Source organism: Pelodiscus sinensis, chromosome 3 (assembly GCF_049634645.1).
Source record: "Pelodiscus sinensis isolate JC-2024 chromosome 3, ASM4963464v1, whole genome shotgun sequence".
Classification (NCBI taxonomy): Eukaryota; Metazoa; Chordata; order Testudines; family Trionychidae; genus Pelodiscus; species Pelodiscus sinensis.
Window position 1 is genome coordinate 99,949,579 of NC_134713.1, and position 23,880 is coordinate 99,973,458.

Consider the following 23,880-nt stretch of genomic DNA (forward strand, 5'->3'; position numbering starts at 1 on the left):
AAAAGTTAGTCTAAGAACTTCGATTATGTAGCTGTTACAAATCAAGAGATTTTGTACAAACATAGCATTAACATTAAGTAGTTCTATAGTAATATCCAAAATGAAATGGAAATCTTACAGCACTGTTTCTTACCTATTAAGCATGGCCCTTTTTCTTTTTCTTTTAAATAAAAACAGAGTCTTCATCTACATAAGACAATAAAAGACTTCTCACTTCCTACAAGATAGATGCTTGTACCCTAACGTGTATTTTTAGCCTCTCTGTGTGTGAATTGAGTAAGATAAATCTGTATAGGCCTAAAATATATTAATGTCTGTGCTGCTTGTTCCATTTATGTAAGTGAAATTGGCTTTGTATGATGGGCAGCTCTCAAAATGTTTGCCAATTGTGAGAATCCTTGACCATAACATATAGGCTAATTTGCATTTGGGCTGCTTATTTATATGCTAAGTTTAGTTTCCATGTCTTTCTGAAATAGACCAACTGTAGACACATGAAAATGTGGGGCTTACAACTATATCACGTGCTGAGTGCAATTTTATATAACTTGAAAAAACTGAATGGTCAAACAGCAATAAAAAATACATAAAGTGACAGACCATTAAGCTAATCCTTTAAGATCTTAACTATCATACAGTCATGACATATTTTCCAGATACACAGGGAGGAACTCTGCAAAGTTTATTAATGGTTCATCATACTGCTTATATTACTTACATTTTTCATATGCAACACTACCTTTCCTTGTTGGGACTTTCCATGCAACAGACTGTAGCAAGGAAAATGGCAATATTTTTCCAAAGTAACTGAAGAACAGCCATGAAGATGAATATTGATCTCTTTAAATGGTCTTAAAAATACCTCTGTTTTCTTGCAAAATGTGTGTGTAATATAGGCAAGAAGAGCAAAAATGAAGGTGTAGTACTCCAAAGAAATGTTGCTTATAATAGCTAGCCAAGGCTGTGATGATGTGTATAAGAAAGGTGACCACTTATTACTATTGTTATAGTTTCCATAAATCTGGCACTAAATCATGAAAAGTATAAATGGAAAAGTTATGATTTGCTTTGTATGATCTTTTTTATATGCATGTGTCATCTTTATATCTGAAGTTATGAATTTTGGCTGTGTACTTGTATCTTTCATTCTTTTCCTTTTTTGTATTCCTAGATGACATCCCACAGAGAGATATACATTAAAGCTAGAGAGCTATGTGTTGATGGTCCATCAAGGACACTACATACTCACAATGGACCATTGAAGAAACTCATCTCACCCAACATGTTTTCCAGCTAGGAATGTGAGTATATAACTGTGTAAACCTGTCCCACTCCTGGGGAGTCAACCACCACTCATGCTGCTGCATCTATATCAGCGTGGGGGTGGAAGACAGCTTCTGGGAGTGGAGTTATAGGCAGGAGCCGGTGCATGCCAGGGCAGCAACTAGCTCCCGGGAAGTGGTATGCACCATCTCCTAGGGCCGTGGTCACCGACTGGTCGATCGTGAGGCCTCGACCAGTCAATCACGAGGCATTCGGGCAACCTCACTCCCTAATTTCACCCCCACCCCCGAGAAGCCGGCTTCCCACGGAGTGGACGGAAGTCCTGTCTGAAGCTCGCGTCACTTCCGGGGGTTCCGGAAGTGCACGGGCTGCTCCCTTCCCACAGCTTTGTTGCATGCTGGGGAAGGGGGCGTCGGCCCTGAAGGAGGAGTGTGGAGGCTTCCATGTGCCGCCAGCACTGGAGGGGTGAGTTGAGCCCAGGGTCGGCCCCAGGGTTTGGCCGCGCTACGGGAGGGGAGGGAGTTGGCTGGTCCGGGCTGGGCTGCGCCGCGGGAAGGGGTTTTGGCCCCAGGGTAGGCGCCTGTGTGGGTTGGTAACTCTGTCCCCATTCCTGTCCCCACTCCCTGAACTATGTCCCCACTGGCACCCTGTCCCCTGCTGCAGAACCCTGTCCCCTGCTGCAGGAAGGAGGAGGAAGGGGAAGAAGGGAAGGGGAAGCTCAGGGTTGTGGGTCCTGCTGGGTCTCCCGTCTCACAGCACTGCGGGTGTGGGGGCGTCGGGGGGGAGTGGGTGTGGAGGGTGGGGCAGGAGTGATGGGGGGCGTGCGGAGGAAGCGGGAGTGGGAGCAGGGGTGGTAGGAGGAGTGAGAGATGGGGCGGCCACAGGGGCTGGAGCAGAAGGAGGCCGGAACCTGACCACCAAGGTCTGGAGGTGGCCATGGAGGGCACAGCCCTGCTCCTCCAGCGCCTTCAAGCTCCGCTGCCACAGCCGCAGAATCTCCTGGACCCAGTGGTCCTGGGTGCGGAGCTGGTGCTCCAGTAGCTGCAGGTGCCACCACTGGTAGTCCTCCAGGTTCTGGGTGCGCCTGCTGGCCTGGGTGCGGGTGGCTGTTGCAGGCGGGGTGGTGCATCCTGCAGGCCCAGGTGCTGCGGCTGTGGTGAAACAAGAGCAGTGGTCAGTTCTCCCTGGGGACACAGTGGGTGAAACCCAGCCCCACTCTGCAAGGCGAGGTCGGCATGTGGGGAATGGGCCAGGGCCCCTGCATGACACCCAGCTGCTGTTCCATGGTGGGCAATGCCCAGGCGCATGGTTCCTGGGCTCCCTTTCGCCCTACTCCCCGCCCCCATACAGATAAGGGGATCATGATAGCACTCACTTGTGAAGCCCTCCCCGGCATCGGATGATGCAGCCGATGTGCTCTGTGGGGTGCCTCGGGGGTCCTGGGTAGGCTCCTTGCAGGCTCCTGGCTCTCGGCATCCTCCTCCTCCTCTGTGTCAGGGACAGGTCCCTCTGCCCCGGGGTCAATCACCATCTGGGGGGCATGGACTGCATGAGCCCCCAGGATGTGGTCCAGGGCCTCGTAATGAGTGCATGCCTCCGGGTCATCCCCTGTCTGGGAGGCCCTGGAGTAGACCTGCCACAGATCTTTAACCTTGCAGTGGACCTGCTTCTGGATCCACATGTGGCCTCTGGTGGCCAGGCTGGCAGCTATGTGGCTATAGATGGCTGTGTTCCTGTGTCTAGTGCGGAGATCATGGACGTTGGAGGCCTCCCTCCAAGCCTCGATAAGGTCCATGATCTCCTCACTAGACCAGGCAGGTGCCTGTCTTTTGCGATCCCGGGCAGGCTCCCGTGAGCCACCAGCCTGGTCCTGGGAAGAGGTGGAGGGCTGGGTGGCAGTTGGTGGCTGGCTCATCTCATACCAGGTGCAGGGTCTGCTGACTGGATGCTGACAGGCTTGCAACTGGCACGGGCACCGTGGGCAGACCGTGCCCCTTTAAGTGCTCTGGGGCTGGGAGGGGGGGGCAGAAGAATTTCCCTGGTTTGGCCCAGAGTGGCCACCAGGGCAACCTGGGGAGGGCTAGCCTCCAACTAGTTCGAAGTAAGTGGCTACACAGCCCTTAATTCAAACTACTTAATTCGAACTAGGCGTTACTCCTCGTAGAATGAGATTTACCTAGTTCAAATTAAGCGCTCCACTAGTTCGAATTAAATTTGAAATAGCAGTTTGCATGTGCAGCCCCTATTAAAGTTAATTCGAACTAACGACTGTTAGATAGAATTAACTTTGTAGTGTAGACATACCCTTACAGGTTAAGAGAACTTTTACTTTTTTGTCTTATTGCTACTTCTTTCCCCCTATAATATGTATCTACCATCTTTTCCTTTTTTATTTTCTTCTTCTGCTTAATTTTTTTCGATTTTGGTTTTATGCAATCTCTACCATTGTTATTGGTGGAGTAACTGGGCCCTCATTGTCCTGTGTAAATCAGGAATAAATCCACTGAAGTCAGTGGAGTTCCTGTTGTAAATCTGGAGGACCGCCACTTAAAAGGTATCTTAAGAAATCATTGAGAGATTCTCTCAGCAGTTGAGTAGTGGGCTCTCACAAGCCTTGGCTACAGTGCAGGATGATTGCACTGCTTTCCCAGTCTTAAAATTTTTACACCAGAGATTTAACACTTGTTTTGCCAAGTCTTCTCCTATACAATAAAAGTATATATAAAGACCATTATTTAATAGAAATAGTATGAACACAGCTTGCAACCCTAAATGGAGTTTTCCAAACACTTCAGTTTAAACACATTAGGTTAGACACACTTAATAAGCTACAAAAATATTAAGTAGATAAAAGTAATGAGGCATGAAAGTCATAAATAGTTACCACTGCCTCCTTCCTTCCCCTTCCTATCTCCCTTTCCCCAGGAGTTAACATGCTACTGTTGCCTAGCTTAATAAACTAACAAATTCAGATGAAGTTTTTCACCATATGCTGTCAGTAGTCTTACTGGACAAATCCTCTAGGTCAGCAGAATGCTTCCTTGATTGCTACAGGTACCATGACTACAATGGACAGGAAAAGAGATGGGGGTGCCTTGGAGTATTTATTCATCCTTTTTTATAGTTTCAGTCCCCCTTTTGAAAAAAACAATTCAAGATGAACCCCACCTTAGGAGACAAAGTTTGTGGAAAGACATTCCCTGCTGTTTTTTTCCCTCAGCTGTGGGCTCTTTGTTTTCCATTGTGCTTGATGACTATTTTACTGTTTACATGTAAATTAAGCAGAGCATATTCCTTTTTAAAGACAGACCTGTGTACCAATTTCAGTTTGGAGCATGTGCTGATACCCCACATATAATTTCTCATACAATTATGCCGCACATTTTACTAGGACAATAATGACCAGAACACTGAGTCTTCAAATAATGCCTTGCCAGGAATACTTTATCCCAAGATTATTACAATAATGTGCAGGGTGTAGATACAAGGGTACATTCTGGCACAATTTGTTTGCTTCTTATTGGTTCACTACAGTTGGCAGTGAACATTGTTTTGAGGAACAATGTGTAACAATTTGTAGCAACTAATTCTGTAGGTCAGAGAAAAAGCTCCGACACTGTCAAGCCAGTGTTAATGGCTTTTTCTTGGAGCAGCTGGGCCTGGAACACATAAAGGGAAAGTCATTTTTTTTATTTACTCCTGAGCAGAGTACCGGAATTTGTCCAAAATGTTGAACAGTTCAGTAATAGTAACCATAATATAATTAAAATTAGCATCCTTGGGGGGAAGGGGGAAGGAGGGGAGAAATAACCCTCACCTCCTCCCACCCCCACAACAGGATTTAACTTCAAAAATGGGAACTACACAAAAATGAGGAAACTAGTTAAACAAAAATTTTAAAGAATTGTCATAACCATGAAATGCCTGCAAGCTGCATGGAAACCATTTTAAAACTACACCTACACTACAAATAATAAAGTAAAAGGAACAGAAAAAGAATTGTGATAGAAATGTAGCCGTGTTAGTCTGGGGTAGTTAAAGCAAAATGCAGGACAATGTAGCACTTTAAAGACTAACAAGATGGTTTATTAGATGATGAGCTTTCGTGGGCCAGACCCACTTCCTCAGATCAAATAGTCTATTATTTGATTTGTCTATTTGATCTGAGGAAGTGGGTCTGGCCCACGAAAGCTCATCATCTAATAAACCATCTTGTTAGTCTTTAAAGTGCTACATTGTCCTGCATTTTGCTCCAGAAAAAGAATTGTCATCATTGTTAGCAGCAGAGTAAAAGAGGCATCCTTTTAAAAACTAGAAGTCAAATCTTATGGAGGAAAATAGAAAGAAGCTTTTATGCTGACAGGTCAGGTGTAAAAATATAACTAGGCAGCCCCCCAAAAAGACTGCAAGAACAACTAGCAAGTCAGAAGAACTAACAGCATTTGTTTAAAGTACATCAGAAGCAGGATGCCTGCCAAACAATCAGTGGGCCCACTCAATTATCAGGCTACTAAAGGAGCTCTCAAGGAAGACAAGGCTCTTGTGGAGAAGCTAACTGAATTCTTTACTTGGTCTTTACTGCAGAGAATGTGAAGATGATTCCCAGGCTTGAGTCATTATTTTTAGGTGACAGCTCAGAAAGTGTCCCAGATTGAGGTGTCAATAGAGGATGCTTTGGAACAGATTGATAAATTAAACATTAAAGTTAGCAGGGCCAGATGGTATTCATTGAAGAGTTCTGAAGGAAATAGGATATGAAATTGCAGAATTGCTGACTATTTTACATAATGTATTGCTTAAATCAGACACTATACCAGGTGGCTAGAGCAATGGTCACCGAGCAGGCACTGGACCAGCACTCAGCACCACCCAGAATGTGTCACGCTGGATCTCCTACTGGCCAGCCTACTGGCTGGCCAGCCCTGAGAGCTTCCTGGAGCATGCCGTAAAGATCTTGGGGCTCTGGCTGCCACCATTCCTGCACCCAAGGCAGCAGCAGCCAGGAGCCGGGACCTTTTAAATTGCAAATTCCCAGGGCAACTGCCTCCTTTACTCCCTTGTCTGTGGGCCTGCCTGTATCCCAAGCACCTGCACCAGTCCTGACCCAGAGACATCATCCCCTCCTGAACCCCAACCCTCTGCTCCAGCCCAGTAAAAGTAAGCAAGAGTGTGGGAGAGTGAACTACAGAGAGAAAGGGGATGGAGTGAGTTGGGCAGGTTTTCGAGGGAAGGGATAGAGTCTCAGGTTAGAGGCAGGGTAGAGCTTTGGTTTCCCTGAAATTCAGAAAGTGATCTTGGGCATAAAAATGTTGGCGACCACTGAACTAGAGGATAGCTATTGTAACACAAATGTTCAAAAAATGCTCCATGGCTACTCCTGGCCACTACATACAAGTAAGCCTAACTAAGTACCAGGCAAATGAGGTTGAAACTATAGTAGAGTACATAATTATCAGACACACTGATGACCATTATGTTTGCGAGGGATCAACATGTATTTATAAAGGGAAAAATATCTCCCCAAGATATCAGAATTATTTGAGGAGGTCAACAAGCATGTGGACAAAGATTATATAATATTCTATGACTTTCAGAAAGCCTTTGACAAGCTCTCATATCAAAGACTATAGAGGTACGGCTAGACTGAGAGGATCTATCGGAAAAAGATACACCAAATGCGCTCTGCAATTTGCATATCTTTTTCTGATACTTTTGTCAGAAGAGGCTTTTCTGAAATTTGACCCATCTAGACCGGGCCAAATTTCGGAAGAAACCCGTCTTTCAAAAGGCCCCTTCTTCCTTGTGGAATGAGGAATACAGGGACTTCTGAAAGAGTGCGTTTGCTATTCTGCAAAAAAAAAGCAGAAGAGCATACGTGTTCCCTGGATGCGGCGGACTTTTTTGGGGATAACAGAGGTACCCTGAAAACCTCCCGCAGTCTAGCTGTACTGTGGGTAAAAAAAGCATTTATGGGATAAGAAGGAAGATTTTATCATGGACAAGTAACTACTTAAAAGATCGGACACTGAGGGTAGAAAAAATAGCTTTCACAATAGAACGTGATAAATAGCAGAGATCCTTAAGGACCCATATTATTCAAAATACTCAAATGATCTGAAAACACGGTAAGCAGTGAGGTGGTAAAATTTTCATATGAAGCTAAATTACTGAACATAGTTAAATCCAAAACTGTTTGCAAAGAATTACAAAGATATTTTACAAAAATGGGGTGATTGGGCAACAAAATGAGAGATGAAATTCAGTATTAAACATGGGTTTGTGGTATTCTGAAATCTCTGCAAGTCATAGCAGTTCAAGAGTCATCTGGGTGAAACAGCTTTGAGTAGATCCACTGTGAAATCCACATCATCATTCAAGAATCATGGCAGCATATTGGCTTGCTCTGTAATGCAGAAATGATAGAACAATGGTTCAAGGCATATTGGGTTTCCTTCTGCCTCTTATATGTATAGCTGTTCTTTAATTATTCTATAAGTGTATAATTATTGCTAACATTGTCACTGAGAATTACCTTTAGTCCAATCTGGATTTCATCACACGAGCTTACTGAACTCTCACTCAATAATGAGAAAACTAAAGTACTTCATCAACCTGCTTCAGGCCTTGCACATGACCTACCACAAAACACCATCAGGGTTAGACTTTGGAGACAGTTGAGCACTTTTGCTACATTGAGACCCAACTTTCTCAAAATGCAAAAATCAACAGAGAAGTCCAGGACAGGATCCAGTGTGCAAGTACTTCCTTTGGGAATTAGCTACAATGTGTCTTTACGGACTGTGACTTTGTCAAGACATCAAGATCCAGGTCTACAAGACATCTGTTGTTCCTACACTTCTCTGTGGAAGCAAAACCTGGGTGGCAGCACCTCAAGAGCTTAGAGAGGTAGCATCAATGATGCCTCATGTTGCAAGATCACTGTACTAATCCCAACATCCTCACTGAAACCAGTGTTACAGGCATTGAAACAATGACCCTCATGCAACAACTTCAATGGGCTGGATATTGCATGTGAATGCCAGGCCTCTTGCCTCCCAAACATGTCCTCTATACTTAGCTCACCCATTGGCAGAGATCCTATGGTGGTCAGAGGAAAAGTTACACTTTCAGTGTGTTTGTATCTTAAGAAAACTGATGTGGACATCACAAGCTGGGAGGAGAGGGCCATCAATCAACCCCAATGATACCATATCTGTAATCAGGTAGTGGCTTGCTTCGAGGAGAAGCACCGTGCCCTCAACACGGAAAAGAGAAAGAAAAGGAAGGAAAAAGAAAGAACTTCTCCCAGCAGGCAGATGGCCTGCCTCAAAATGCCATCTGTACTGATTGCAGGCAGAATTACGGTTCCAGGATCAGACTCCTGAGTCACCTCAGGGCCCATATGTAAATTTGTGGTAGACATTATACTCAAATTGAGGGATTGCCAATGAGTGATGATTGTTAATGTTAAAGGGGAAAAAATAGGTTTTACTCATTAATGGAATGACACAATGCTTGATTGTGTGTGGGAAAACATCTGAAAAACTCATTTCAATAAAAGAAGGTTGGGTCAGATAAGCCAGTTTAGATAAAAGAGAAATCACCTTTATACGTTTTCCCAAATCTTGAACTAAAGCTCAACTGCACCTTGCTTGGAATTTGAAACATTTCTAATAATTTCCATTTGTTTTGTTTTTCCTGTGTATCTCGGTCCTGGCTAGGTCTAGAAGCAGAAGTGCCAAAATAACAATCCTTTTCTGGACTACCGATTTATTAGAAGTCTCATAAAAGAGCCTATTTTTATGAAATGTCAAGATGGTTTTGCAGACTCAGAAGTTTCAAATAGTTTGGTTAAATTTAAGATAACTTTCACCTAGGTGGACCTCTTATTTTTTAGGTTTGCCATCCTTAATGAAGATAACACACTAGCTTGGGACCTTGAACTTTCCATTGCTGCAAGCTCTGTCTACAGGCTTCAGGCAAATTGTATAATCATCATAGGAATAGGTAAAACAAAAGTGTGTCTCTGAGGAGTACTTTAAATTAATTGCTCCAAGATTTACCATTGTTATTAATAACATTAATCTGAGAAATATTTATACATAAATGGTGATGCTCATTAAAAGCTATGAAATCACACACTCATCTATCTATGGAAATAAATAGGAAACTATTTTACCTTCAGGTCATGGGGAGTTCTGTATGTTTTAGATCCCTTTATTACATCCTTTAGTGTTTCCTATTGCCAGGAAAGGATTGTTCCCTAAATAACAAATATGGATATCTTTGAACAGAAGCAGGAGAGCTTGGTAGATAGGCAAAATAGATATCTAAAACTGCCACAGTAGACTTCTTACCAGAGTGTGTGAAGATCATTCTATGTGACTCAAAACAAAATAAACCAAATGACCTTAAAGAATTTACACTGGCTAGAAATTAGTTGCAAGTATATAGATCCTACGTGTCTAACTTTGCTACAATTGTTTCATGAGTAAATAAAATCATTTGAAATATTGTTGGTTTTTCTTTTTTCCTAATATAATTTTTAGAAAATTGCAGCAGTAGGTAGGCAGATGATTATATTCCTAATTAAAACCCAAATACAGTAATTAGTTTATTTGCTGTTATCCTGAATCTACACAGGATGACTTTAAACAGAAAATAAGCCATTAATTTTACCATTCAAAGAAATGCTCATAATCTTTTAAAAATGCCATATAAAATATTCATTTCTAAATGCCCTACAGTGATTTCTGAATTTATTTAAAGTGGCCTGCTGGTAGCTTTTTTTTTTTTTTTTTTTTTATAAATAAGCAATTTCAGTACACTAAATATATCATGGCCCATCTCTTTATAAATTCTATAATTTCATGGATGAAAGGCCTATAGCTGATCTGCATAAATATGGTGCATCTCACAGCAGGTGAAGGGTTTGATTACACAGGATAATCAGTGTTATTATTTATAGTAACAATTTATACCTGTTATTTATTAAAACTCAGTAAATCAGATATTGGTTTATTTTAAGAAGAAGTTTAGATTAAACTAGATGTATTACTATTAAACAGATTTTTAAAATTCCCTGTTAGGTTGTTAGCTTGAATCTAACCCTGGTCTGCCGTGAATGAAAGTGAATACAATCAGATAGTTGCACAAAGACCATTAGGAGAAGTTTCTGTTTTCATCCAGTTATGACTGGACAGATGTCCTGATCACAGACATGACTACCAAAATTGCAGTATTCAGTATCCTTGTTGACTGTCTAAACACAGAAAGCAAGGACTCACAGAGATGATCCCTCCTGGACTTGGACACATTCATAGCAAGAGAAGAGGCTACAGAGAAGATTTTAATGCAGCTGCTCATGCTTTACCTGCTTACAGTTATAAAGTTTTAATAAATATAAACAACAGATAATAGGACAGAGATATTGATTATCAGAATGTAATTATAAGTCCTGGAAAAATATCTACTTATTTACAGCCTTTGTATTTTCATAACGCCTCTGTATCTCACATTATGTAAACATGCAAACACTCTTTAGCTCTACACTTAGTATGACTACCCGGACTGGGTAGGTTTATGTATGGGGGATGAGGGAGGGAGATAAATTATCCACTATGGATGAAAGGATCCACCTAACAGTTGATCTACCAGTTCCACTCTCATTTGCCCTCCTCAGATGTACTCAGCTTCCTCTAACTGCCGCTGAATTAAGGAATAGGACAGCAACCAGGAGACATTGATAGTTCCACAATCCTAGGGCCAGTTTTAAAACTGTTTCTCAAGGGAAGCACTAGCATTAACAATCTTAAACAAGCCATCTGATCCCTACACCTGTGTTATGAATTAATGTAACTTCATTCAGTCTCTAAGGAAGGAAAAACATGACACTTATTTGAGAACATTTCAGTGGAGTAGCTGAGATGTGGGAATTGCCTGGGTCTTCAAAGGAAGGAACAGACATCTCTTGAGAGAATTCAGAATTGCTGACATCCAACAGAATGACAGCAATATATTACATTAAAACAGGCCTAAAATGTGTTGGGATGAGGGCCTATTTGAAAATTAGAATAATTGATGATACGGATAGGGTGACCGCAGAAGGTCTAATTCTCTAGTTACAATAAAACAGCACCCAACCTTTGTGTAATTGAGCAACTGAATGTCAAACACTGAAAACTAACTCAGTATATAAATTAGAAATATTGAGTGTAAATGCATATCTGAGCTGTGAAAGCCAGTCAAGTCTGTAAAACTAGTTCAGAAATTTCATGAAAACTGACATTTTTGCAACGTTTCTGATGCTACTTGCTCCCAGAAGAAAAAGAAACAACAAAAACAGCCCTTTGTGGGATTCTGAAATGACTCAGGAGGGGGGAGGGGATGCATTGTGCATTGTTCCTCTTCCAGTTTCAAGAATGGTCTTCTATGGACATATTAACTACATTTGTCTAGAATTCATAGGAAGACAAAAGTGTATCTGTATTAAATTAAGAAAAAGTTGCACATTCAAACACAAAACAAAACAGAGAGGATGACAGAGCCTTATGTGAGCTGAAATGTAGCTAATGGTTGCTTTATATATCCTTCTTTTTTCTTAACAAAGCTGTTTATGTTCTTTTCTTGGACAGAAGAACTTAGTCATAATTACAGAAAATGAGTATTATCAATAATTAAAACATTAAGCACTTATACCTATTTCTGTTTATATTTACATATACGTTTCATTTAAAAAATGTAAGAATATTAGAGGAACTAATTTAAACTCATACTTCAGATATGTGAAATTCCCTCAAATAAGGAGGTAACTGTGGTATTATTAATTCCAATGTACAGTATAAAGACTGACATTTTGGCTCTGTTAGGATTTTTAGCATTGTCTTAGTGAAGCCAGAATTTCAGTGTTTCTAAATAATGAAATATAGTATATAATTTACAGGAATTATTAAAATAATGTATTTTTCAAAGGTGGGCCTTAATGTGCCTAAAACGTGCATACCTGAATCTTTGCACATTCACATCAGTATTTGTATATGCAAATTGAACAAACATTTACTAATCAGATTGCATTTGCAAATATAATTTGACTGCAAATTCAATATGCAAATCAGTTAACAGAATGTTTGGGGGTAATTTGGCCCACAAGATCTGTACATTTTAGTTATGTGATTCAGTAATCTAAAATGGTTTGTAACAAAAACATTGTTGGGTAACTCAAAATGATACTGGCTCTAGGCCTCTGGCTTAGTGGCTTCTAAAATACTTCCTATTATAAAAATGTTGGCCCATAGGTCTTTCATTTTACTTTACAAGATTTTCTTTTAACTTTTAAATATTAAAATACTGCTGTTGTTTTCTAACTGTTTAGAAACACTAAGTATAACAATGAGGGGTTTTTCTTGGGGTGGGGGGAATGGTGGAGGAGAGGGATTGTGCAAGATTTCTTAAGGTTTTGGTAAAATGTCTTTCTTCCAAAATAGCAATGTAAAAGTATGGCATTCAGAGTCTCCTAGGGGATGTCTACACTACAGCATTAATTCGAACTAACTTAATTCGAATTAGTTAATTCGAACTAAGCTAATTCGAACTAGTGCATCTAGACCTAAAAACTAGTTCGAATTAGCATTTTGCTAATTCGAACTAGCATGTCCACATTGAGTGGACCCTGAACCGAGGTTCAGGATGGCCAGAAGCAGTGCCGGCAGCGCATCAGATTAGGACTTAGAGCGTGGAGCTGCTGTCTCAGGCTAGCCGAGGGCTGTGCTTAAAGGGACCTTAGAAAAGACGAGACTGGGGGGGGAAACGATAGTGGTCTATAAAATCATGAGTGGTGTTGAGAGGGTGCATAAAGAAAAGTTCTTCATTAGTTCCCATAATAGAAGGACTAGAGGACACCAAATGAAATGAATGGGTTGCAGGCTTCAAACTAATAACAGAAAGTTCTTCTTCACAAAGCAAATAGTCAACCTGTGAAACTCCTAGCCTCAGGAGGCTGTGAAGGCTAGAACTATAACAGAGTTTAAAGAGAAGTTAGATAAAGTCATGGAGGTTGGTTCTATGGAGTGCTATTAGCCAGGGGGTAGAAATGTTGTCCCTGGCCTCTGTTTGTGGAAGGCTGAAGATGGATGGCACGAGACAAATGGCTTTATCATTGTCTTCGGTCCATCCCCTCCAGGGTACCTAGTGTTGGCCGCTGTCAGCAGACAGGCTACTGGGCTAGATGGACCTTTGGTCTGACCCAGTATGGCCGTTCTTATGCTTTATGTTCTAAGCTCAGGGCTCAGGGTTGGGGGTCTCACTGGACCACCTTGATTTTCTTGCACACCTGATCCTGGATGGCCAGGCTGGCAGCTATCCTGCCCTAGACGGCCACTTTCCTGTGCCTAGTGTTGAGGTCGTGGATGAGGGCCATGATGTCCACACTAGACCAGGCAGTCACCCACCTCTTGCAGCCCCGGGCAGGCTCTTGGGAGCCGCCAGCCTGGTCCCGGGAAGAGGCGGAGGGCTGGGTGGCAGTGGGTGGCTGGCTCGTGCCGTGCCAGGTGCAGGGACTGCTGGCTGGCTGCTGGCAGGCTTGCAACTGGCACGGGGACTGTAGCCAGATCGTGGCCCTTTAAGGGCTCCGGGACCGGGAGGGGGGCAGACGAGTTTCCCTGGTGGTGCCCAAAGTGGCCACCAGGGCAAGCTGGGAAGGGCTAGCCTCCCACTAGTTTGAATTAAGTGGCTACACAGCCCTTAATTCGAACTGCTTAATTCGAACTAGGTGTTAGTCCTCGTAGAATGAGGTTTACCTAGTTCGAATTAAGCGCTCCGCTAGTTCGAATTAAGTTCAAACTAGCGGTTTGTATGTGTAGCACCTATCAAAGTTAATTCAAACTAATAGCTGTTAGTTCGAATTAATTAACTTTGTAGTGTAGACATACCCCTAGTTAGTTCTCTTGCATTAACTCTCTGGTAATATTATACTTTGTCTATGCTGTTCTGTTTTATGTTAATTAAATTATAAGAAACTACAAATGGAGATGATACAGATAATTTAAAACTGGAGAATGGAAAGTATTTGTGCATTTTGAGGGGGCAGGCATATTGAATAGAAGGCCTATTAACTGTGTATTTCCATTTGTAGACATTGGAATATTATTCAATTAGAAACTGGAGCCTATATTTTAAATCAACCAGCCAAAAAGCTTTATTGTAACAGCAGGTCATCTCAGAATGCTTAAAAAAAAAAAAAACAGTTTCAGTAAAGGATATTTTCAAACAAAGAGCAGACACATCATGGCCAAAGATGCCTGTAATGGCATCTTGACTGTTAATGCCAAGTTCAGATACTCCCTCTATAATTTTCTGTTTAGGATGTTTTGAGAGAGCTCATCAAAAGTACAGATGCTTTGCATAAGTATCTAGGAGACCTTTGTTTAATAGATCTTTCATATTAGTAGATTTTAAGACCTGTGGGGTGTATGATGTCATCTAGGCTCACCATCTGTACAACATAGGTCATAGACTTTCAGCTTGGTACTCCTGTATTCAATCCAATAACTAATGTTCGACTAAAACATATCTTCCAGAGAAATATGTGGTCTTGACTGAAGACAGCAAGAGATGGAGAATCCATCATGTTTCAATGCTTAATCATCAAATATTTTTTAATGTGTCTGATTTCTAATTTAAACTTGTCTGGTTTTTATTTCCAGCCATGGGTCATTGTTATACATTTCTTTACTAAATATAAGAACCCTTTAGTATCTCTTTCTGAAAGTACTTGCTCATTGTAATCCAGTCACCTCTTGTTCTTCTTTTGATTAGCTAAATTGATTTTGTGTTCAAAGCCTTTTACATTATTATAACATATTTAATGGACTTGTTTCCATTAAATCACAACAAATGTTATTTATATATGTATCTTCAACTCAGGTGTTCTTTCCACTTTAACACAAGGATGTGAAAGCTGGAGATCATCCAGTAGTTTAGAAGGTTTTTAAATGCTTTCTAAAGGAAATCCCTGAGGAAAACAGGTATTAAATGGAATGTATTTATAGCAAGTAACATACCACCCCTTTGAAATTTGCTAGCTTCTCAAACACTGAAGTGAGCCTCTAGAAATCTTGTCCTCTGGAATACAGCAATACTGGCTCCAGGGCCTCTGGGTAACCATTTCCCAGAATGCTTAGGGTCTGGATGCAGACAGAATACACTTGAAAAGGCCTAGAAAAGCCATTAGGGAGAGGGAAAATGATCTGTAACACAGACTGCTTAGTTCCTCAGTGTGAGAATGCAGCATGTCTTAGAAACAAAGGGGCCACTTATCTCTTTACTAGAATGTGGGCAGTTGTGTCTAACGATCAGAGCAGGAGAGAGGTCTAGTGGTAAGAAGAGGAGACAGAGCCTAGGGGTGAGATGCCAGAGCTGAAGCCAAAGATCAGGAAATAGAGCCAAAGATCAGAACCAGGTTATCTAAAGTAAGGTAAGGCAGGAGTAGAACTGGAGGTGAGGATGGGAGGGAACAAGCAGGTATATGAGCTATGTATGGCTGTCATGGGCAGGAGTGCTGGAATAATTTGCATAACTATTGAACCAAACTATACACCCTGTATATGATGGAAATGACTTCAACCAGGAAGTGCAGCAGTACCTCTAGTTCCAGTAACTATGGTTATGGGCAAAACTTTTAAGCTGCCTCAGAACTGTTGCTTCTGGGCTTAGAGGAAGTCTGCTTGCACTTCCAACCAATAAGGCAATATAGCCAGTCAGGCAGCCTACTTCAGATCAGCTGTACCTTTCACTTTGGTTGAAACTGCTTTGGAATCCACTGCTAGCTCTGATTCCATAATGGCTCTGCTGAAGGCCCTGTTTCCCAACATTACTTTTGGTTTCATTTTGGGGCTGTCTGAGTATGGAGCTGAAAGGGGAGCAGTAGACCCTGCAGAATAACCAGACAAAGGGAGACTTTGAACTATTGTGGAATATAGTATTTAGTGTTCTGACTAGCAGAGGAATTAGTCATGAATCTGAAAGAAGGCTGTTTGGATTAAAGTGATCATGAAAGGACATATTTCATGATTCAAAGAAAAGGGACAAGTGAGAACAGAGGAATAAGAACAATGGATTTTGAAAGGGAAGATAATTTAAGGGATAAAGGAGGACAGGAAAGCAGTTTCTTAAGGAGACAGTATTAAAGACACAATTGCAATGCTGTCCCAATGTATATGAAAGACTCACATCAGAAGAATGATAAGAGGCCAATATTTTTGCATCAGGAGTTTTTTAAATTATCTGAACAATTAAAAGTAATACTATAGAAAATGGAGGGAAATGGATGAATTGCTAAATGGGAATAGAAGTAGCACAAGCATTTAGGGACAAAAATCAGAAAGGTTAAGGCATAAAATGAATTACATCTAGCAAGGGACATAAAAACAATAAGAACTGGTTCTATGAATACATTAGTACTAAGAGAAGGAAGAGGAAAAGTGTAGGCTGTCTATTAGTGGGGAAGAAGAGCTAATAGTTGATTATATCAAAATTTCTAAGGCATATAATGCCTATTTTCCTTCAATTTTTACTAACTTCAATACCTGGAAAGATAAAGGAACAAATTATTGTTAAAAAAACAATTTTTAAGCACTTGAAGGATAATAAAGACAAGGAATAGTCTACGTCAAATAAAAATTATGCCAAACCAACCTAATGTCCTTTTTTGACATGGTTACTAACCTAGTGGTTGCCGGCCTGGTGGTAAATGTGATATAGTCTGATGTTAGTAAGGTTTTTTATATAGCATCTCATAACATTTTCATATGTAAACTAGGGAAATATAGTCTGGTTGAAATTAATATAAGGTGGATGCACAATTGGTTGAAAGACTTAGGAACAATTATCAATAGTTCATTGTCAAACTGGGTGGATGGATCTTGTGGGGTCTTGCAGGTGTCAATAGTGGATTTGGTACAATTTAATTTTTTTCATTTATGAATTTGAGAAGGGAGTGGAGAATGTTTATAATATTTGCAAATAACACCAAGAAGAGAGGGGTAGCTAGCACTTTGGAGGAGTGGATTAGAATTCAAAATTACCTTGACAAATTGGAGATTTGGTTTGAAATCATCAAAATGAAATTCAATAAAGATAAATGCAAAGTATTTCACTTAGGAAGAGGTAATCATAGCCAGTCATTTTCCATTTTGTTGTTGTGGATGAGTGGCACTACTGCTGAACATGATCCGGAGTTTAGAGAATACCACAAATTAAATGAGTTAATAGTGAGATGCATGTATGAAAAAAGTTAATATCATTCTGGGATGTAATAACAAGACTACTACAAGGAAGATATCATAGGCAATTGTCCCACTCAACTTGGCACAGGTGAGATTTAAGCTGCTGGACTGTGTCCATTTCTTCATTCTAACTTTAGGCCAAACTGGAAAGGAACCAGGGGAGAGCAAAAAACCTCAAGAGGGATAAGGGATCTTTTGGAAAAGGCTTTATTTTCCGAAAGATCAGCGTCTAGACTGGCGCTTTTGCCCAGCAACGCTCTGTGCTGAAAAAAAGTGGCAGCCATTTTTATGCTAATGAAGTGTGGGAGATTTAAATCCCTGCTTCATTAGCAATTGCGATACGTCTAATTTACATCCCTTTTCCGAAAAAGGGATGTAGTCTAGACGTAGCCATGAAGGATAGGTGAGATCTCAGAAGACAGAAAAATATAGTATCTATTTATAAAAAGGGGAAGGACAACCCAGGAAATTGTAGGTCAGTCCTTAACTTTGTTGCCTGGAATGATAATGGAACAACTAATCAAACATTCAGTTTTTAAGCACTTTGTAGATAATAAAGTGATAAGTAACAGTCAACACAGATTAAGAACAAAGCATGTCACACCAACTTGAGGGTGCATGTACACTGCACCCTTAGTTCGAAATTTGATATGCAATTTGCGCGACACAAATTGTGTATCTTATTTTTGAAACTGTTTCGAAATTTGAAATTTGGTGCATCTATTCAGCACCAAATTTCAAAATAACGCACTATTTCAAGCCATTCCTTATCCCTTGTGAAACAAGGTTTTCCGGGATGGTGAAATAGTGCGACCATTATTTCAAAAAATATTTTGAAATAATGAGCAGCTTGTGTAGATGCAGGGTAGCTATTTTGGGATACCTCCAATATCCCGAAATAGCCATGCAGGGTAGAAATAGACTTGTAGACAGCATAACAAGCAGTAGATTCACAACAGGTTAGAGAACTGTACTTGAAGACTAGTTATTAATGATTCATAGTCAAACTGAAAGGGTTTTTTGAGTGGAGTCCTCTGGGGTCAGTCCTAGGTCCAGTTCTACTCAAAATCTTCATAAATGAGTTGGAAAATGACAGAAAGAGTACACTTATGCAATTTGTGGATGATACCAAGCTGGGAGGGATTGTGAGCACTGTAGAGGACAAAATTAGAATTCAAAATGGTCTAAAAAACTGAAGAAATGGTCTGAAAGAAACACAATGAAATTCAATAAGGACAAATGTGAAGTACTAGACTTGGAAAAGAATAAACTATGAAGTAGGGAATGACTGCTCAGGATGAAGTTCTGCAGATATTCTAGAGACTGTACTGGATCGCAAATTAAATGTAAGTTAACTATGCAATCTTCTCCCAAAAAAGCAAACCTCTTTCTGAGTGTTGTAAGCAAGACACAAGAAATAATTCTTCCACTCTACTCAGGAATGATTCTACTCAGTTCTGGGCATCTCTCTTCAGGAAAGCGGTGAACAAATTGGAGAAAGTCAAGAGGAGAGCAACAAAAATATTAAATATCTAGAAAACATGACCTATAGTCTTCAAGTACATAAAAGGTTACTATAAAAAAGTGATAAATAATTCACTTTATCCACTGAGGCCAGGACAACAAGTAATGGGCTTAAACTGTAGCCAGAGAGATTTAGGTTAGAAAAAACTTCCTAAATGTTGAACACTGGAACATATTATTGAGTGAGGTTGTGGAATCTCCATCATTGGAGATTTCTAGGAACAGGTTAGACAAGCACATGTTGGGGATGATTTAGATAAGTTGTTTTCAACCTCTCGTCTATAGACACCTGAGAGTCCATAGACTATGATTTCCAAAAGTGTCTGCACCTCCATTTGAATTTTTTATGGGTCTGAAAATGAAAAAAAAAATTGAAAACCACTTATCAAGACAATGCGCAGTCCTACTTCAGTGCAGAGGACTGGACCTGGTAATTGATTGAAGTCCTAAATTTCTCTTATGGTATGGCAAGTGTACCATTGGACAGCTGGCACAACACTGAAAATGGGCCAACCACAATTATCACTCTGGAAAAAAATACTTAGGGGGAAACTTATGGGAGTTAGCAACACACAGGACATTCAAAGAGAGGCCTGGGATAACTAGGGATGGCAGTCTTGTTTGTACCATAAGTGATATGTGATGCAGTCTGTAAAAAGCTCCATAACCAGCACTGGCTTTTTTCAAAAAGATTGCTGTATTCTCATGACTTCTGGCCTTTCACCATCCTATGACTCTCAAAACTTGTTATATAAGAAAAATATTTATATTACAGTTGTGCCTTGAGGCCCCAATCAGGTCCTTGTTGTGCCAAATGCTGAAAGCATGTAATTATAAAAAGACAGTCTTATTCCAAGGAGTTTACCCTTTAGTGTGTGAGCAGAGGACAAGTGAATAAATTTCATCAGGAGAGGGAAGAGGATAAGGTGCATATGAAGTGAAATGTTTAGTAAAATAAGCAGCAGATGAAAAGGATGAATCAGTTCTGAGCATGGCTGGGGAGACCCTTTGGTGGATGAAAGAGTTAAGAACTCCAGGGCTACGTCTACACTGGCCCCTTTTCCGGAAGGGGCATGTAAATTTCAGCAGTCGTCGTAGGGAAATCCGCGGGGGATTTAAATATCCCCCGCGGCATTTAAATAAAAATGTCCGCCGCTTTTTTCCGGCTTTTAAAAAAGCCGGAAAAGAGCGTCTAGACTGGCCCCGATCCTCCGGAAAAAGTGCCCTTTTCCGGAGGCTCTTATTCTTACTTCAAAGTAAGAATAATGTCCTCGTACAATGAGGTTTACCTAGTTCGAACTAAGCGCTCCGCTAGTTCGAATTAACTTTGTAGTGTAGATATACCCCTGGGCTACGTCTACACTGGCCCCTTTTCCGGAAGGGGCATGTAAATTTCAGCAGTCGTCGTAGGGAAATCCGCGGGGGATTTAAATATCCCCCGCGGCATTTAAATAAAAATGTCCGCCGCTTTTTTCCGGCTTTTAAAAAAGCCGGAAAAGAGCGTCTAGACTGGCCCCGATCCTCCGGAAAAAGTGCCCTTTTCCGGAGGCTCTTATTCTTACTTCAAAGTAAGAATAAGAGCCTCCGGAAAAGGGCACTTTTTCCGGAGGATCGGGGCCAGTCTAGACGCTCTTTTCCGGCTTTTTTAAAAGCCGGAAAAAAGCGGCGGACATTTTTATTTAAATGCCGCGGGGGATATTTAAATCCCCCGCGGATTTCCCTACGACGACTGCTGAAATTTACATGCCCCTTCCGGAAAAGGGGCCAGTGTAGACGTAGCCCAGGGGTATATCTACACTACAAAGTTAATTCGAACTAGCGGAGCGCTTAGTTCGAACTAGGTAAACCTCATTGTACGAGGACTAAGCCTAGTTCGAACTTACTAGTTCGAATTAAGGGCTGTGTAGCCCCTTAATTCGAACTAGTAGGAGGCTAGCCCTCCCCAGATTTCCCTGGTGGCCACTCTGGCCAACACCAGGGAAACTCTATTGTCCCCCTCCTGGCCCCGGAGCCCTTAAAGGGGCACGGGCTGGCTACGGTGCCCGTGCCAGATACAAGCCTGCCAGCACCCAGCCAGCAGACCCTGCACCTGGACCGCCTCGAGCCAGCCACCCGATGCCCCCCAGTGTGGGTACTCCGGGCAATCCAAGCCAGGACTGCTTTGCAAGTGGGGCACCCCTGAGAACTGTCTGTCCGGGGTGGGGGTCGGGTCCCTTTAAGCACAGCCCTCGGCTAGCCTGAGACAGCAGCTCCACGCTCTAAGTCCTTATCTGATGCCCTGCCGGCACTGCTTCCGGCCATCCTTAACCCCAGTTCAGGGTCTACTCTGTGTGGACATGCTAGTTCGAATTAGCAAAACGCTAATTTGAACTAGTTTTTAAGTCTAGCTGCGCTAATTCGAATTATCTTAGTTTGAATTAACTAATTCGAACTAGCTTAGTTCGAATTAGCGCTGTAGTGTAGTCATACCCCAGGGGTGTGGAAAATGGAGAAAGAAGAGCCTAAAATCTGAGTCAGTGAAGTAGTGAGAAGACAGGAGACAGAGAAGAGGACTTTAGAGCAGAGAAGAATATATGTGTATTGATGAACTGGATATGATAGGTTGGAGAGGGAGGAAAAGGAGTCTTGTGTGCATTGTTGAAGGTGATGAACATGTTACCTGTATATCAACAGAATTAGAAAGGATGTCTTAAGGACAACCTTCCGAAGGTTAATTTAACAGCTTGACCAATCCGCAAGGGATGGTACTTAAGGTAACGACCCCCTACTCCGTATCTATTCACCGGAGAGTGTCAGATCTTAGTTTATAAGGCGCGTAAATTAAAACGTAAGTCTGGTTTAAAACTGGAAACCACAGGACTATATTGTTTCACAGAAATTTTAACAGCAATACCTCTAATGAACACACAAGGGGGCAGTCCCCTCTTTACATTAAATGAACCAGGAGGGGAAGTCCCTCAAGGTCCCTATACCTACAACAGAGTCAGCGGCGCTGCAGCCGATTGATGCGATGCTGGCGACCTACGACCTTTGGGCTAATTGAAAGCCTTCAGGGAGGAACTTCCAGGCGTCCCTTGTTGGGTGATCCTGTCGCTTGGCGACCTACAATCCTTTGGCTAATTGGAAGCCGCAGGAGAGGAACAGCCAAGGTGATCCCTCGAAGTGCCGGTTGAGTTCGGTGACAGTCGGTTCACCTTCCATGAAGCCTCTGGTCTCCGGATCCTCTTCCTGTGCTTCGGTGCAGCAGGATCAGGCGATTGATGACTCTGTTCTATCTACTCTAATTCTATCCTAAAATAAAACCTTATCTAAATCGCGACGAGCCCGACGAACAAGCACGATGACGGCCGACATGCGTGGACCGACGCAACCTGCTGTACAAACTCGAGGACGATAGCTAATCTATCTAAAATACTAAACTAACTAACCTAACTAATCTATTTGAGGAGGTCTGGCCTTCCGCCAGCCTGACTCAAGAAAAATACTATATTATATAAAATAGAGGTAGCATAGCCTTCCGCTAGCTTCTCTAGAAGAATATCTCTACAGGACTTCTTTCATACACCTAGGACAAGGATGACTCACTCTCTCTGTAACCTAAGCTAAGCCTATCCCTAAGCCCGACGCCCCGACGCTGCAGGCCCCAGCTAGGTCCGGGAACCAGCACGAACTGACGTTTGGTCACACCTTATATAAGGTAGGTTCATACATATTCATTAGGACAAGGATGGTTTAAATTGATTGGATATAACAAAGATGCTCTTGCAGCGTGGTATGATTTGATTGGCTGATATGAATGCTCATGCATATTCATACTTATGCCAAGTTAACTGTCAGGTAGCTTAAGGTTTAAACTCAAACATTCTACCTGCACATTTGATGCCATACTCAACTGCAAAAGCAACTCTGCAAAGTTCTAAATACAAAATGGAGTTTTGGACTCCATTTTGGAAAGCCACAATTTAAACAGTTTCTCCATCATTAATGGTCTTTACACACATTTTCTTATAATTTGCAATTCCTCCCAGCATTTGACAAGAATACAGCACTAGATTATACCACTTAGATTCATTACAAGTAGTGGGCCTTAAAATTTACACAGTTCTTTTCTCTGTTCAGCATTTCTGCCTTACAAACAGCTGGGTAATTCAGCAGTGGAGGGGGGAAGGTGACTCAAGGCTGCAGGAGAAACAAGGCTGGGAAGGCAAAGAGACAGGAAACTAGGAGGGATCAGATGAAAAATGTATCTGTGAAGTCTCCCTCAACACCCTTGTATGCCCCTTGATAGTACAGAAACTCCTCTTTCTGGATATCTTGTCTGGAAAATTTCTGTGTCAACGTGGACAACTTGCATGTCAATACATTCCTATTACCCAGACAGAAACATGGACAAACCAGAAAGAAGATCCTGAATATACAAATGCCGTGTTACAAACATCACAGCATGACAAATAATTATCCTATATGAAAATATAAAATCTGTACAAAGTAATAATAGTCTAAGAAACTTCTTCACCTTTCCAAAGCTGGCTGTTTTCACAGTAAATCCATTTTATATCAACAACTCAATATGGGCATATCTACAGTAGGAAATGATTTTGAAATAACTAAATTTGAAATAATAACTCTTGAAATAGCATGCCCATGCTACTCGGAAACCTTGAAATTAGTCCAAGGCAGGCTCCTTTATTGTGGACATGCTACCTTGACTTAGAGACCCAGGAAGCAGGGGAGTAATTACTTCAAATTTCTCTGGGGGGTAGTTATATCAAAATAGCAGCAACAGAGTGTC